Source organism: Salvia splendens, chromosome 2, assembly GCF_004379255.2.
Source record: "Salvia splendens isolate huo1 chromosome 2, SspV2, whole genome shotgun sequence".
Classification (NCBI taxonomy): Eukaryota; Viridiplantae; Streptophyta; class Magnoliopsida; order Lamiales; family Lamiaceae; genus Salvia; species Salvia splendens.
In genome coordinates this window covers 10,492,080-10,505,981 of record NC_056033.1, presented here as the reverse complement: position 1 = coordinate 10,505,981, position 13,902 = coordinate 10,492,080, and the positions used below count along the sequence as shown (strand labels likewise).

The 13,902-nt window shown below is 42.1% G+C and overlaps 1 pseudogene; it reads left to right on the top strand.

Annotated features, from left to right (window-relative positions):
• Nucleotides 1–7,052: 7,052 nt before the first annotated feature.
• Nucleotides 7,053–7,965, top strand: LOC121773428 (annotated as a pseudogene).
• Nucleotides 7,966–13,902: the final 5,937 nt, after the last annotated feature.

The following is a 13,902-nucleotide window of genomic DNA, read 5'->3' as shown; positions in this document are numbered from 1 at the left end:
CATTAATGTGTGATTTCTTTCCAACACTCCCCCTCAAGTTAAGTAATGGGATTCCCAATGCTTAACTTGCCCAATACTTCTCTGAATGACTTGGAGTTCACCGCTTTAGTCAGAATATCTGCCAGCTGATCTTCTGACTTAACAAATGGAACTCAACAATCTTAGCTTCAATTTTCTCCTTGATGAAATGCCTATCCACCTCCACGTGTTTGGTTCTGTCATGTTGGACTGGGTTCTCGGAGATGCTAATAGCGGCCTTATTATCACAAAATAGCTTGCACGGCTTGGGTGTGTCAAGATCAAGCTCTGTCATGAGCCTCTTCAGCCAAAGTATCTCGGTGAGACCACTCCTAATTCCTCGGAATTCTGCTTCAGCACTTGAAAGCGCCACCACTTTCTGTTTCTTGCTTCTCCAAGTAACGCGGTTTCCCCCAACAAGAGTAAAGTACCCGGCAGTGGATTTTCTGTCATTCGGGTTCCCTGCCCAATCTGCATCAGTAAAGCCATTGATCTCCAAATGCCCATGTTTCTCAAACAATATTCCATGTTTAGCAGTGCCTTTCAAGTACCGGACGATCCGTAGTGCAGCTTCCCAATGTTCTTCCTGTGGGGAATGCATAAACTGACTTACCACCCCCACAGCATATGATATATCTGGTCTCGTATGGGACAAATAGATGAGCTTCCCTACCAGCCTTTGATATCTCCCCCTGTTTGTGAGTCTCGCCCCTTCGAGTATCTGCAGTCCGTGATTCTGTATCATCGGAGTGTCGGCTGGTTTGTAATCTATCATCCCGACTTCAGCTAGAAGATCAAGAATGTACTTTCTTTGATTGATGAAGATCCCTCGTTCTGATCTCAAAACTTCAATTCCTAGAAAGTACTTCAGGAGGCCGAGGTCCTTCATCTCAAACTCCTTGAACAAGTTCTTCCTCAGTTCTTCGATTTCTTTTTCATCGTCTCCCGTGATGATCATATCGTCAACATAGATGATAAGACACGTGATCTTCCCATCCCTCTTCTTGATGAATAGTGTGTGGTCCGAGTTGCTTTGTTTATAGTCATACTTCTTCATTACCTCGGTGAACCTACCAAACCAGGCTCTCGGAGACTGCTTCAATCCGTACAGCGTCTTCTTGAGTTGACATACTTCCCCGGGCTGGAACTCCTCTGCAAATCCTGGGGGAGGGATCATGAACACTGGCTTTGGCAGCTCGCCATGCAGGAACGCGTTTGTAACATCAAACTGGTGGAGGGGCCAGTCTTTGTTTGCCGCGATGGAGAAGAGGACTCTTACTGTATTGATCTTGGCTACTGGTGAGAAGGTCTCTGCATAATCAACTCCATATGTCTGAGTATATCCTTTTGCTACAAGTCATGCCTTGTACCTCTCAATTGAGCCATCTGGCCTTCGTTTGATTGTAAACACCCATCTACATCCGACTGCTTTGACCCCTTTTGGCAGCTCTCCCTTTACCCAGGTATTATTCTTCATCAACGCTTTCATTTAAGTGAACATGGCTTCCTTCCAATGTTTATGCTTCATCGCCTCTTCTGCGGTTTGTGGGATTTCTTCTTCCTCATAGAGTACCGCCTCGAAAGCTCGAGCCATTTTAGTTAGATTGCCCTGTACAAAGTTCGCCACTCCATATCTGCTCTTTGCACCAATCTTCTCGGGGGAGTACCTCTTCGGGGGAATGCCTCGAGTGCTCCTAGGTGGAAGAATGTATCTCCCAGTATCACTATCCACAGTGTTATCCACATCTTCTGCTTGTTAGTAACAAATGTAGTAACCTCCTCAGTCTCAGATTCGGAATTTACCTCGGATATTCTTGGAGGAGGATCAGGAGGCGATGGACGAGGAGACTCTTGTGGGGGGGCGTGCTCGGCGGTAGTGACAACTGCCTCTGTTTGATCCTCAATCGAAGGATTTGGAGGTAGCACAAACCAACTTAGACAGTCCCCGTGATTAATTTTAAGATTTTGCTCCCCCTGACTGCTAAGATGGTGTGGGTAGAAGTACTCAGTTTCAAGGAAATTGCAGTTTATGGTGGTGACAATTTTCTTAGTCGACGGATCAAAGCAGTTGTACCCTTTCTGGTTTATCCCATACCCAACGAACACACATTTGGTCGCACAAGGGGAGAATTTGGTTCTCTCGTGTTTAGGAATGTGAACATAAACTGTACATCCAAAAACTTTCGGTGTCATGCTGAGGGATTCAGGTATTTTGGCTTGGGTGGAGAGAATATCGAGGGGAGTTTTTTTATTTAGGATTTTGGTTGGCAATCTGTTGATAAGGTAGACGGAGGTTGCCACAGCTTCAGGCCAGAGAAAGGTAGAAACTTTAGATTCAATCATAAGGGCACGGATAACTTCTAGGAGGGTACGGTTTTTTCTCTCGGCCACCCCGTTCTGTTCTGGTGTATAAGCACATGATGTTTGGTGAACAAGCCCTTTCTTTTTAAAGAATTCAGACATAGTGTTGTTAACGAATTCCCTCCCATTATCGGATTGAAGGATTTTGATGGTGGTTTGGAACTGAGTTTGGATCATATGGAAGAAGAGGATAAATTTATCGGTCACCTCAGATTTGTGTTTTAACAAGTAAATCCACGTCATCCTAGTGCAATCATCAATAAAGGTAACAAAATATTTGTAACCATTCCCCCCAATAACAGGTGCATGACCCCAAACATCAGCATGCACTAGATCAAACATAAATTTCATACGAGTATCCGAGGGTTTGAAAGATTGTCGGTGGCTCTTAGCCAAAACACATGTCTCACAAGAAAAATTTTTAGGAAGTGTAAAATCAGGAAACAAAAGCTTAAAATAACCAGGGGAAGGATGTCTTAGTCTTCTGTGCCACAGCCAAGCCTCTTCTTTCGTGGATCTGTGAGCCAGCATTGCACTACCATGTTGAGCTACCCCATCCACGTAGTAGAGTCCTTGGTTCTCAGTGCCACGCCCAACAATCTTCCTCGTCCGAATATCCTGCAAAATGCAAAAAGTCGGATGCATTAGGAGTGTGCAGTTCAACTACTTTGTCACATGACTTACAGACATCAATCTCTGGGATAGACTTGGAACAAATAAGCAGTTTGACAATTTAAGATTCGGTGAAATCTCAATTGTTCCAGTTCCGGCCACTGTAATTAATTCCCCATTTGCAGTCCGAATAAAAGTTTTAGTAATTTCCCCAAATTCAATAAAATTAGCTCTCTCGGGAGTCATAGTATCTGTGGCGCCACAATAAAAAATATAACCCTTTCTATTTATTCTATCACCATTTTGCACGTTAAATGCAGCGGAAATATTCATCAGAGGTGCAAAACGATTTCCGATCTTAATTGTATCACTTTCTGGGGCTGATTTGATATTACCAAATTTCGTGGGTGACTTATCATATAATAACAAATCAGGGGGCTTATTTTTAAAATGGGGTCTCTGACTTAATTTAGGAGGACTCGGAGGACCAGACTGAAAAAACAAGAAATTACTAGGGTTTGGTGGGTAACCAAACCCTTTACCTCCATTGTATCCGCCGCCTCCCCAATTCGACGCCTCCCCTGCTCCGGTTCTTTCCACGAAATTTCCGACGCGGATTCCACCATCTCCGCCGCCGCCGTTGTGACTGCCGCTACCTGCAGCACTGATTTTGAGAGAGAGGGTGTTGCCCCGCTTGTTCCCGTCGCTCATCGCTCCACCTCGCTGAGTGATTTGGGCGTTTTGACTCTGTTCCGTCTCCGCGATGTTGGCGGCGGTGAGCTTCGCCTGAGCTCGTGCTCTCTGCCTCTCGTCCCACCATTCCGGGTATCCCACCCGTAGAAAGCAACTCTCCCTTGTATGTTTGTTTTTCCCACAGTGGGAGCACCAAAGCTTGCTCTTGTCCTGTTTTGCTCCGGTTTGGTGGCTGGCTCCTCCGGCAGGTGGCGGTCGTGGCCCGTTCCAATTGTTTGGTCGGTCTCTTTGCGCTCCAAATCCGTAACCTATCTCCCCCGATGATGCATCGGCGCTTCCCGCGCTAGAGAGGTCTCCGGTGAGTGAAGGGGACGCCGGTGGCATGATCTTCCGTCGAGCCGCCTCCCTCTTCACAATTCCGTAGGCCTCTTCGACTGAGGGGTATGGCTCCAGCTTGAGTATGTCCCGTCGAATCCCGTCGAATTCCTCATTCAATCCGGTGAGAAATTTGATTAGTCTCTTTTCGCTGTAGAATTGACGGAATTGTCTAACTCCTTTATCACAGCATGTTACCGGCGATTTTTGAGTTCTGTCGACACTGATCCACAAACCGTGGATTCGACTGTAATACGTTTCGAGATCCATATCTCCCTGTCTAATCGAGATTACCTTGTCTTCCAGGTCGTATATGAGATACGGGTCAGCCTTGCTCTCGTAGGTGACCTGTAAGTTGTCCCATAGTGCCTTCGATGTCTGATGATGGGCAAAATCAGCGAGAATATCAGTTTCGATATTGTCGACGATCCATGAGAACACTACGAGATCAGTCTCCTCCCACTCGCGGTATCCCTTGCTGTCTGGTTCGGGTGGGTCGTCGGTGATATGGGAGTATTCCCTTCGACTCCCTATCGCGACTTTGTTTGAACGCAACGAGTAATTCTTCCCATATGGGTGATATGGGAATATTAGTCGTGACCACAACGGGTAATTCTTCCCGTTCAGTTTGAACGCCACGGTAACATTCCTTGTCGTTCTTAATCTCGATTCGGTTGTAGGTTTCTCCTCCTCGGAGTCTGGCATATTTGTGTATCAGGGTAAGGGTTGGTACTGTGTTTGATTTTGGTTTCTTAGTCGAGAATTGGTTAGGCTGTGATGAAAGATTTCTGAGCCAGAATCTCTCCTGCTCTTGATGCCATGATAATAATCGAATAGGGGAATGATATTGTATTCTATTGATTCAATTCTAATTACAGAGTTTGTAGCCCTTTTTAATAGGCCAATGACCTAATTCACATAAGGTAATACAATCAAGGAGATATTAATCTATTTACGGAGAATGGTCAATTAGGATCAATCACATTAATGTGTGATTTCTTTCCAACAGATGTGATGGTTAAGAGACGGATATATGATGGAGGGGTGCATGTTCTGTCTCTTAGAGTCTTAGTTAAGAGATGAAGTGAAAAGTACAGTGTGACCCATGAATAGTTAAGAGATGGGACGAGGGGTGCATGTTCTGTCTCTTAGAGTCTTAGTTAAGAGATGAAGTGAAAAGTACAGTGTGACCCATGAATAGTTAAGAGATGGGACGGTTAAGAGACGGATAAGAGACAGCGTTGCAGATGCCCTTTATAATTCATAATTAGGACTATCAAAAAAATATATTGAAAAATAACTAAATGAAAATTAAGGTTGAAGTCGACAAAAACGAAGGGAGAAAGAAAGTACAACAGACAAAATATTAATGTATGGTACAAATCTTTAAGGATAAAATGAGTATCATAATTACAAACCGGTAATTTTCGAAAAAAAAATGTATATCAATAAAATACAATACCATATGCTACAATAAATAATTAAATACATGTATATTGTAAAAATAATGAAACTTTGCCTAATTATATATATTTAATCTACGAGGACTCCACAAACTTATCACATGGATACAATTTTGAGATCACGGACAAATAATCAAACCTTAAACTCTTGCTGATTAATTACAATATAGTGGTCATATTTTTTAGGCTTAAGGATTATATTTTGCATCAGTTGCTCGTCATGTGCTATACATCCAGTTTCTTCTAAAAGCGATTAAATTTAAAGTCAATTGGACGTAGCTGATCAAAATGACTGTTGAGTTGAATACGATTAACTTCATTAGCTTAAAATAGTCTTGTGTGATTGCAAAACCAAATAACTCCAAATTTATGGAAACAATCCCCAACTCTTGCCATGTTTTAAGCGTGGACAATTGCAACGATACGCAGTGGGGGAGCTGAAACAACTAAGTAGTCAAGTCTTATCCTATTTCGTTGTTATATTTCACTTACAATTACTCAGTAGGCATCAAAATTAGCTTATATACTCATTAGTATTAGAATCCAAATCATAGCTATTCTACATAAACGGCACACTAGTTAGTACTTGTTGAAATTAGACCACTTCTAGTTGTGGGATGTTATTAATATTAGTCTTGGCCAATATTATGAGGAGCCCAATTGGATTAATTATTGGGGCCCAATCCCTGGTGGCCCAAGTTCAGGAGTCTCACTTACCCGATGCGCCAGATAGCCGACATCTGCACACGGATCCTGCATCTGGGTCGTCCGATTTATTTGTTTGTGCTTGTTTAGGAAACGGTTACTCTCCTCTCTCAGTTATTCAGATATTTTCTCTCTCTCTCTCTCTCTCTCTCTCGAATAGTTCCTCCGCCTTCTCTCTAACTTCTCTCTAGTTTTAGCCGGCGATTTCCTTCAAGCTCTCGTTTCCACCGACGTTCTCAGTTCTAAAGAGATGTATCGGTGTAGTTTGTGAGTTAGGTCACTTATTCGGTTCCCTTCTCAAAACTAGGGTTTCGGTCTTCTCTGCTGACCGATCCTCCGTGTGCTTGAAAGTGTTGTGTGGGAGTTTCTTGTGAGCGAGGCTGTGTTCGAAGGGTGTTTGTGGATCCGTGTGTTGAGAAGGCCGTGATATACAGGAATCGGTGAGATCTAGGGTTTCACTGATCTCAGATTGGGTGGTCCGTTCAGCGGTGCTTGTCTTTGTGACTTGCTGTTAGGATTGGGGAGGTCTGAGGCCTAGTACAGTCACTATTGTGACCTGAGCCATTTGTGACCGGATTCTCTGATTCTGTTCTGTTTCGTTTAGCAATTGCTTAGATCCCCAGGGATCATTTTCTTGTTATACTAACTCTTCTACTTAGTGTGCATGTGGTGAAATCGACCTAATCTAGGGGTCTGGAGCCTGACGAGGATCCAGTTCTAGTTAGGGTTTCTTGATTGTAATCTGTTACTAGTTAGATAAATTGTGTAACAATCTTTTGTATTGTGGCTTGTTCTTTCTGAGTCCAACCTTATTAATCAAATTAAATGGGGCTATCTTTACTTCAAACACTCGCTCTCTTGATCTTCCAAGCCTTGATTTTCGCGTCATGCGCAAAATCAGGGCCCAAAAATAATTCGAATCTCTTCCGAGAATATCTCGGAGCAGAATTCAAGCAAGTGACGTTCTCCGACGTCCCTATAAACTCGGGCGTAGAGTTCCACTACATCCTCTCGTTCGCCATCGACTACATGACAGCCTCGTCCTCGCCATCCCCGGCCAACTGCAAGTTCAACGTGTTCTGGGACACCGACAACCTTAGCCCGGGCGCCGTGGCCGCCATCAAGGCCAAGCACCCGATCGTCAAAGTCGCCCTCAGCTTGGGCGGCGACAGGCGACGGCGAGAGCGCCTTCTTCGACCTATCCTCGCCAGAGACGTGGATTTCGAACGCCGTCTCTTCGCTGAATCAGATCATACAAGAGTACAACCTGGACGGCACCAACGTCGACTACGAGCACTTCAAAACGGAACCCGACACGTTCGCGCGGTGCGTGGGGCAGCTGATCACGGCGCTGAAGAGGAACGGCGTCGTTTCGTTTGCGTCGATCGCACCGTTTGATGACGAGGAGGTGCAGAGGCACTACATGGCGCTGTGGAAGGGGTACGGGGATCTGATTGACTACGTGAACTTTCAGTTCTACGCGTACGATGAGGGGACGACGGTGGCGCAGTTTTTGCGGTATTTCGACGAGCAGAGCGGCAACTACGGGGGCGGGAAGGTGCTGCCGAGCTTCATAAGCGGCGGGCTGGGGCCGGACGGGGGGTTTTTCACGGCGTGTAGCAAGCTCTAGAGTGAGGGAAGGCTGTATGGGATCTTTGTTTGGTGCGCTGATGATTCTAAGGGGTTGGGATTCAAGTATGAGAAACAGTCGCAGGCGCTTATTTCCATTTCACATTAGTAATATCATATCTGTGCGTGAATTAAAGTAGTAAGTGTAATACTCTAGTGTACTGCATTTTCCATTTGAGGGTGTTTGTAAATATAAAGAAATGTTTTGTTCTATTGTGCTGTGAATACCATGTTACTCCCCTTATTAGACTAGATTGAAGGATGGCCAGAAAAAGTCTCTCTCATCTCATGAGTCATGGCATGTTCATAGGAGTGGTTAATTTGGTAGTGTATTGTACCGAAGCTGTTATACTATACTCCTTCGTTTGTCGTTAAACGTCACATTTTAACCTCACACAGATTTTAAGAAATGTAATAGAAAATGTGTCGAAAAAATTAGATGAATCTGGATTCTATTTTTATATATTAGTTTTATAGTATTAATAAAATGCGGGGAGAATGAGTTAGTGAAATGTGAGTCAACTACCAAAATTAGTATTACCCCCTCCGTCCATGATTAATTGAGTCTGTTTGACTCGGCTCTGGTTTTAAGAAATATAGTGGAAAGTGAGTTGAAAAAGTTAGTGGAATGTAGGTCCTACTTTTATATAGTTTTATATTAAAATGTGAGTGCGATAAGTTAATGAAATGTGAGGTCTATTACTAAAAGTAGTACTCTCTCCATCGCATAAAAAAAGGGATTTTGGGAGCGGCACGAGTTTTCATGCAAAATTGGTAAAGTATGAGAGAGATAGATAGAAAAAGTGATTGAAGTATTGTTAGTGGAAAATGAGACCTACCTTATAAGAGAGAAAAAACATACTAAAAGTAAAAGGTGACTAATTTTGTGGGACACCCCAAAATGAAAAAAGAAGAATATATTTATGGGACGGAGAAAGTAATTAATTTTGGACGAACGAAAAAGAAAATTGGTGCAAATTAATTGTGGATGAATGGAATAAAAAGTAAGTGTGACGGCCCCCACACTCCGGCCCGACATCATGTGAGAGGGTTCAATCAGGGTACGCAGTAGCCCGTTAAGGGGGAGGCCCTAACCCACTGGCTGCCAGAAGCCCATCTCCCAAGGCCCCACACTTGTGCCTGAGAGATGGAAGCAACTACACGACAGCAGTGAGATTCAAACCCAGGCTCATTGCAGCAAGATCTGCCCCTCCGTTGCCAACTGCGCTACGCCCCTGCGGGCAATTCCGAGACTTATTATTAGTATATTTTTAGGCCGTGAATGTGCAATTTTGAAAGTTCATTATGAATCATTATGCTTGTTGCTATTTGTTTTTTTTATTTGAGTCATTTGTCATGTTTAGCCCACGTTTCGTCTTTTAATTTACTAGTAATACATTTGAAACTTGGAACTCGAGAGATTTTAATTTAACACGAGCAAGCAATGGCGGACGCAGGAATATTTCGTGGTAGGGGCTGTACAGTAAATTTTTTGTAGTTAACATACACTCCCTTCGTCTTTTAAAATAGAAATTTCTGCAGCGGCATGAGTTTTAAAGTGAAATTGGTATAGTGTGACGTGTAAAATTTAAGTATAGAACTCCATTCGTACACGACTAATTGGCATGTTTTACTCTACTCAGATTTTACGAAATATAGTGAAAAATAGGTGGATATAGTGAAATGTGAGTCCTATTATAATAAAATTTTAATGGAATAGGCTAGTGGAACATGAAAATCATTATCGACAGTAATAAAAAGTACTTCTTTCGTCCCAAAAAAATATGTATTTTTGGTTGGGCATGAGTTTTAATGTACAATTGGTAAAATAAGAGAGAGATATATAAAGAAAATTAATTAAAGTAATGTTATAAGAGAATGTGTCACACCTCATTAGAGAGAAAAAGTTTCCAAAATTAGAAAGTGCATATTTTGTGAGATGAACTAATTTTGTACATTAATATTAATGTACAATATTCATGTAATATCAATAAATATATGTGAACAAATATTAAACAAATATACATTTATTTATTGTACATGAATATTGTACATTAATATTCTATTGTACATTAATATTGTACATTAATATTTACTAGTAAACAAATATACATTAATATTTACTAGTAAACAAATATTCTATTTTAGAATTACATGAATATTGTACATTAATATTTACTAGTAAACAAATATACATTTATTTATTACAATTAATTTTGAGAAAATTCTATAAGGAGAAATTAAAAAATATTAGAATAATCATAATTAAAATGATATTAAGATGAGTAGAAAAATAATTATAATAGTAAAAGATTTGTAGTTGTGAGCCGCGCATGGGCTAGTCCTAGGTGGTGTTGTGTTGAGTCAGATGAGAAATCTACTCCAACCATCCTAAGTATATGTGGTTTATTGAATTAAAATTAAAACAAATACGTATGTGAATCGCGCTTGTATTCCTAAAATATTTCCTAATAGAATCAGGAGTCCTCTTTACTATCGTAATCAAATCATAAACTTATATAAATGTGTGGTATTAATTAGTACTATTATCGGTCTCTATATTGATTAGTTTGTTTGCTAACGGATACACACAGAATCAAAAATTGAAATCAGATAACGATCAAAATCTGTCAAATGGAACATGCGCCATATTTGAGAGAGAAAGCAATCGAAGGCTAGGTATTCTATTGAATTGGATGGTTTTCAATTGTATAGAGAACCCTTTTAAATAGGGTGGAGTAGCCAATGTACATGGTAAAATTATTAATACATAATATTCTCTCAATCACCTAATTTGTGCTATTGATTTAATTGCAATCTGTTGCAATCTTTCCTTTCTAACACTCCCCCTCAAATTGAGTGGTGTGGTCTTCAATACTCAATTTGCGAAGGGCATCTTCAAAGGCTCTCGTATTCACCGCCTTTGTCAACATGTCAGCCAGCTGATCTTCTGAGCGAACAAATGGTAGCTCGACAATTCCCTTTTCAATATTTTCTTTGATAAAATGTCTGTTCACTTCGACATATTTGGTTCGATCGTGTTGAACCGGATTTTCTGAAATACTTATGGCGGGGTTGATATCATAGTATAGCCGACACTCCTTTCTTGGAGAGAGACCAAGTTCTTTCATCAACCTTCTTAGCCACATTATCTCAGTTAGTCCACTTTTGATACCATGAAACTCGGCCTCGGCACTAGAAAGAGCCACCACTTTCTGTTTTTTAGTTCTCCAAGTTACCAAGTTACCCCAACAAAGGTAAAATACCATGCGGTTGACCTTCTATCATTCGGATTCCCCGCCCAATCAGCATCCGTGTATCCATGAATTTCAAGGTTCCCATTTTTCGAAAATAACACTCCATGTCCTATTGTCCCCTTCAGATATCGACAAATTCTAAGAGCTGCCTCCATATGATCTATCTGTGGTTTATGCATGAACTGACTCACAACCCCTAGTATGCAATAGGTAGATGAGCTTCCCAACCAGTCGCTAATATCGACCTCGATCGGTCAACTCGGCTTTATCATTAATCTGCAATCCGTGATTAACTGCTATGGGCGTATCTACCGGTTTACACTCTAGAAGCCCTGTTTCTGCAAGAATGTCCAGAATATATTTTCTCTGTCTCAAAAAAATCCCCCTCTGTGATCTCAACACCTCGATCCCAAGGAAGAACTTAAGATCCCCTAAGTCCTTCATCACAAACTCCTGAAACAGGTTCCGTTCCTCTTCAAGTTCTCAATCTCTTCCAAGTCGTCACTTGTGATAATCATGTCATCGACATATATGATTAAGCAAGTGATTTTATCTCATTTCCTTTTCAGAAACAGAGTATGATCAGAGTTACTCTGTTTGTATCTATAACTAATCATTGCCCCGGTGAACTTCCCAAACCATACTCTCGGGGACTGTTTCAACCCATATAGAGTCTTCTTCAGCCTACATCCTTCTCCTATCCTGAAGTCTGCTGCGAATCCTGGAGGGGCCTCCATATACACCTCTTCTTCCTTTTTTAGCTCACCATGAAGAAAGGCATTCGTCACATCAAATTGATGCAGTGGCCAATCTTTATTTGCCGCCACAGACAATAAGACTCTAATTGTATTCATCTTAGCAACTGGAGAGAAAGTCTCTGAATAATCTACCCCATATGTCTGGGTATAGCCCTTTGCGACTAGCTGTGCTTTGTACCTCTCAATTGAGCCATCTGGTCTCCTCTTGATAGTGAAGACCCATCGACATCCTACAGGCCGCTTCCCCTTGGGTAGGATGCACGTTTCCCAAGTATTGTTCCGGATCAGTGCATCTATCTCCTTTTGCATTGCTTCCCTCCAGTGCTTATGCCGCATAGCCTCTTCCCATGACTGTGGAATCTCTTCCTCCTCATACAGTGCCTTCTCAAATGCTTGAGCCATTTCTGACAGATGACTCGTAACTAGGCAAGCCACAGAGTAGCAGGCCTTCATGTTAATCCTCTCCGGGGTATATCTCTTTGGCGGAACTCCCCTGTTGGCCCGGTGGGGAAGAATGTACCCTCCTGTGTCGAGATCAATTCCTTCGACTTCTTCTGCCCCACTGATTTCCTCATTTGTGTTCATCACCAGTGGGCCTGTTTCTTCCTCTACACTTGCATCATTAGTAGTAATGGGAATCTGAGGAGCCGGGTTATCGAAACTTGCATTGGATAGCCTTAACGGAGAAGCAGTTGGCTGTGTGCCACCTTCAGTAATGGACTGTCATACTTCAGAGATTTGCTCAGCGGTACCGCTTACTGCCGCTTCTGTTAGGCCCGTTTCAGGATTACTCGGCGTTGGCATTGGCGCTGATATCCAACTTAGCGGGTCCTTACTACTGTTCTCCCCCTGACTGCTAAGGTGGGTATAGAAGTACTCTGTTTCAAGGAAATTGCAGTTCATTGTGACAAACATTCGGTTGGTTTTAGGATCGAAGCATCTATACCCCTTTTGGTTTACCCCGTACCCCACAAAGATACACTTAATTGCACAAGGAGAAAGTTTGGTTCGTTCATGTTTTGGGGTATTGACAAACACGGAGCACCCAAAGACTTGTGGTTCAAGAGTTAACGGTGGTGGAATTTTAGTGAAGGAGGATAGGGCTTGGAGTGGCGTTTGGTATTTGAGGATACTTGTGGGTAGTCTGTTTAAAAGGTAGGCCGAGGTGGCAATAGCTTCTGGCCAGAAGTGGTTTGGGGATTTTGATTCGATGAGAATAGAGCGGGTCATTTCAAGGAGGGAACGATTTTTTCTTTCGGCTACACCATTCTGTTCGGGGGTATAGGCACAACTGGTTTGATGAATCAGCCCATTTTCTTGGAAAAATTGTTTCATGGCCGAATTAACGAATTCCCTTCCATTATCTGACCTTAGAATTTTTATAGAGTGTTGGTACTGGGTTTTTATGAGGGTGAAAAAATGTGCAAAATGAGTATAGACCTCAGATTTTTGTTTCATGAAATATAACCAAGTCATGCGAGTGCAGTCATCTACAAAAATTAAATAGTATCTAAGATCCTGCCCCCCAATAAAAGGTGCGGGCCCCCAAACATTAGAGTGGATTAAGGAAAAAGGGAAATCAACAAGGGTATTATTCAAAGGATAAGAGGTTCGGTGGCTTTTGGCCAAAAAACAGGTTTCACAATACTCATCATATTTAGAAACAAAATTAGGAAACGACAATTTTAAGTAACCGATAGAGGGATGTCCCAAGCGTCGATGCCAAAGCCAAGCTTTCCTATTAGTAGACCCGTGAGTTAGCATGACGGTCCCTTTTTGAGCTATCTCGTCTACATAGTACAATCCATCACGTTCAGTGCCACGTCCAATTATTTCCCCGGTTCGGATATCCTGCAAGAGACAGAAATGTGGTTGCATCAATAAGGTGCAATTTAATTCCTTCGTGACATGGCTAATAGACAACAATTTATGAGACATTGAAGGAATGTAAAGGCAGTTGGATAATTGAAGGGTAGGTGATATTTTCACAGTTCTCGCCCCCTTAACTTTTGTAGATTCCCCATTAGCTGT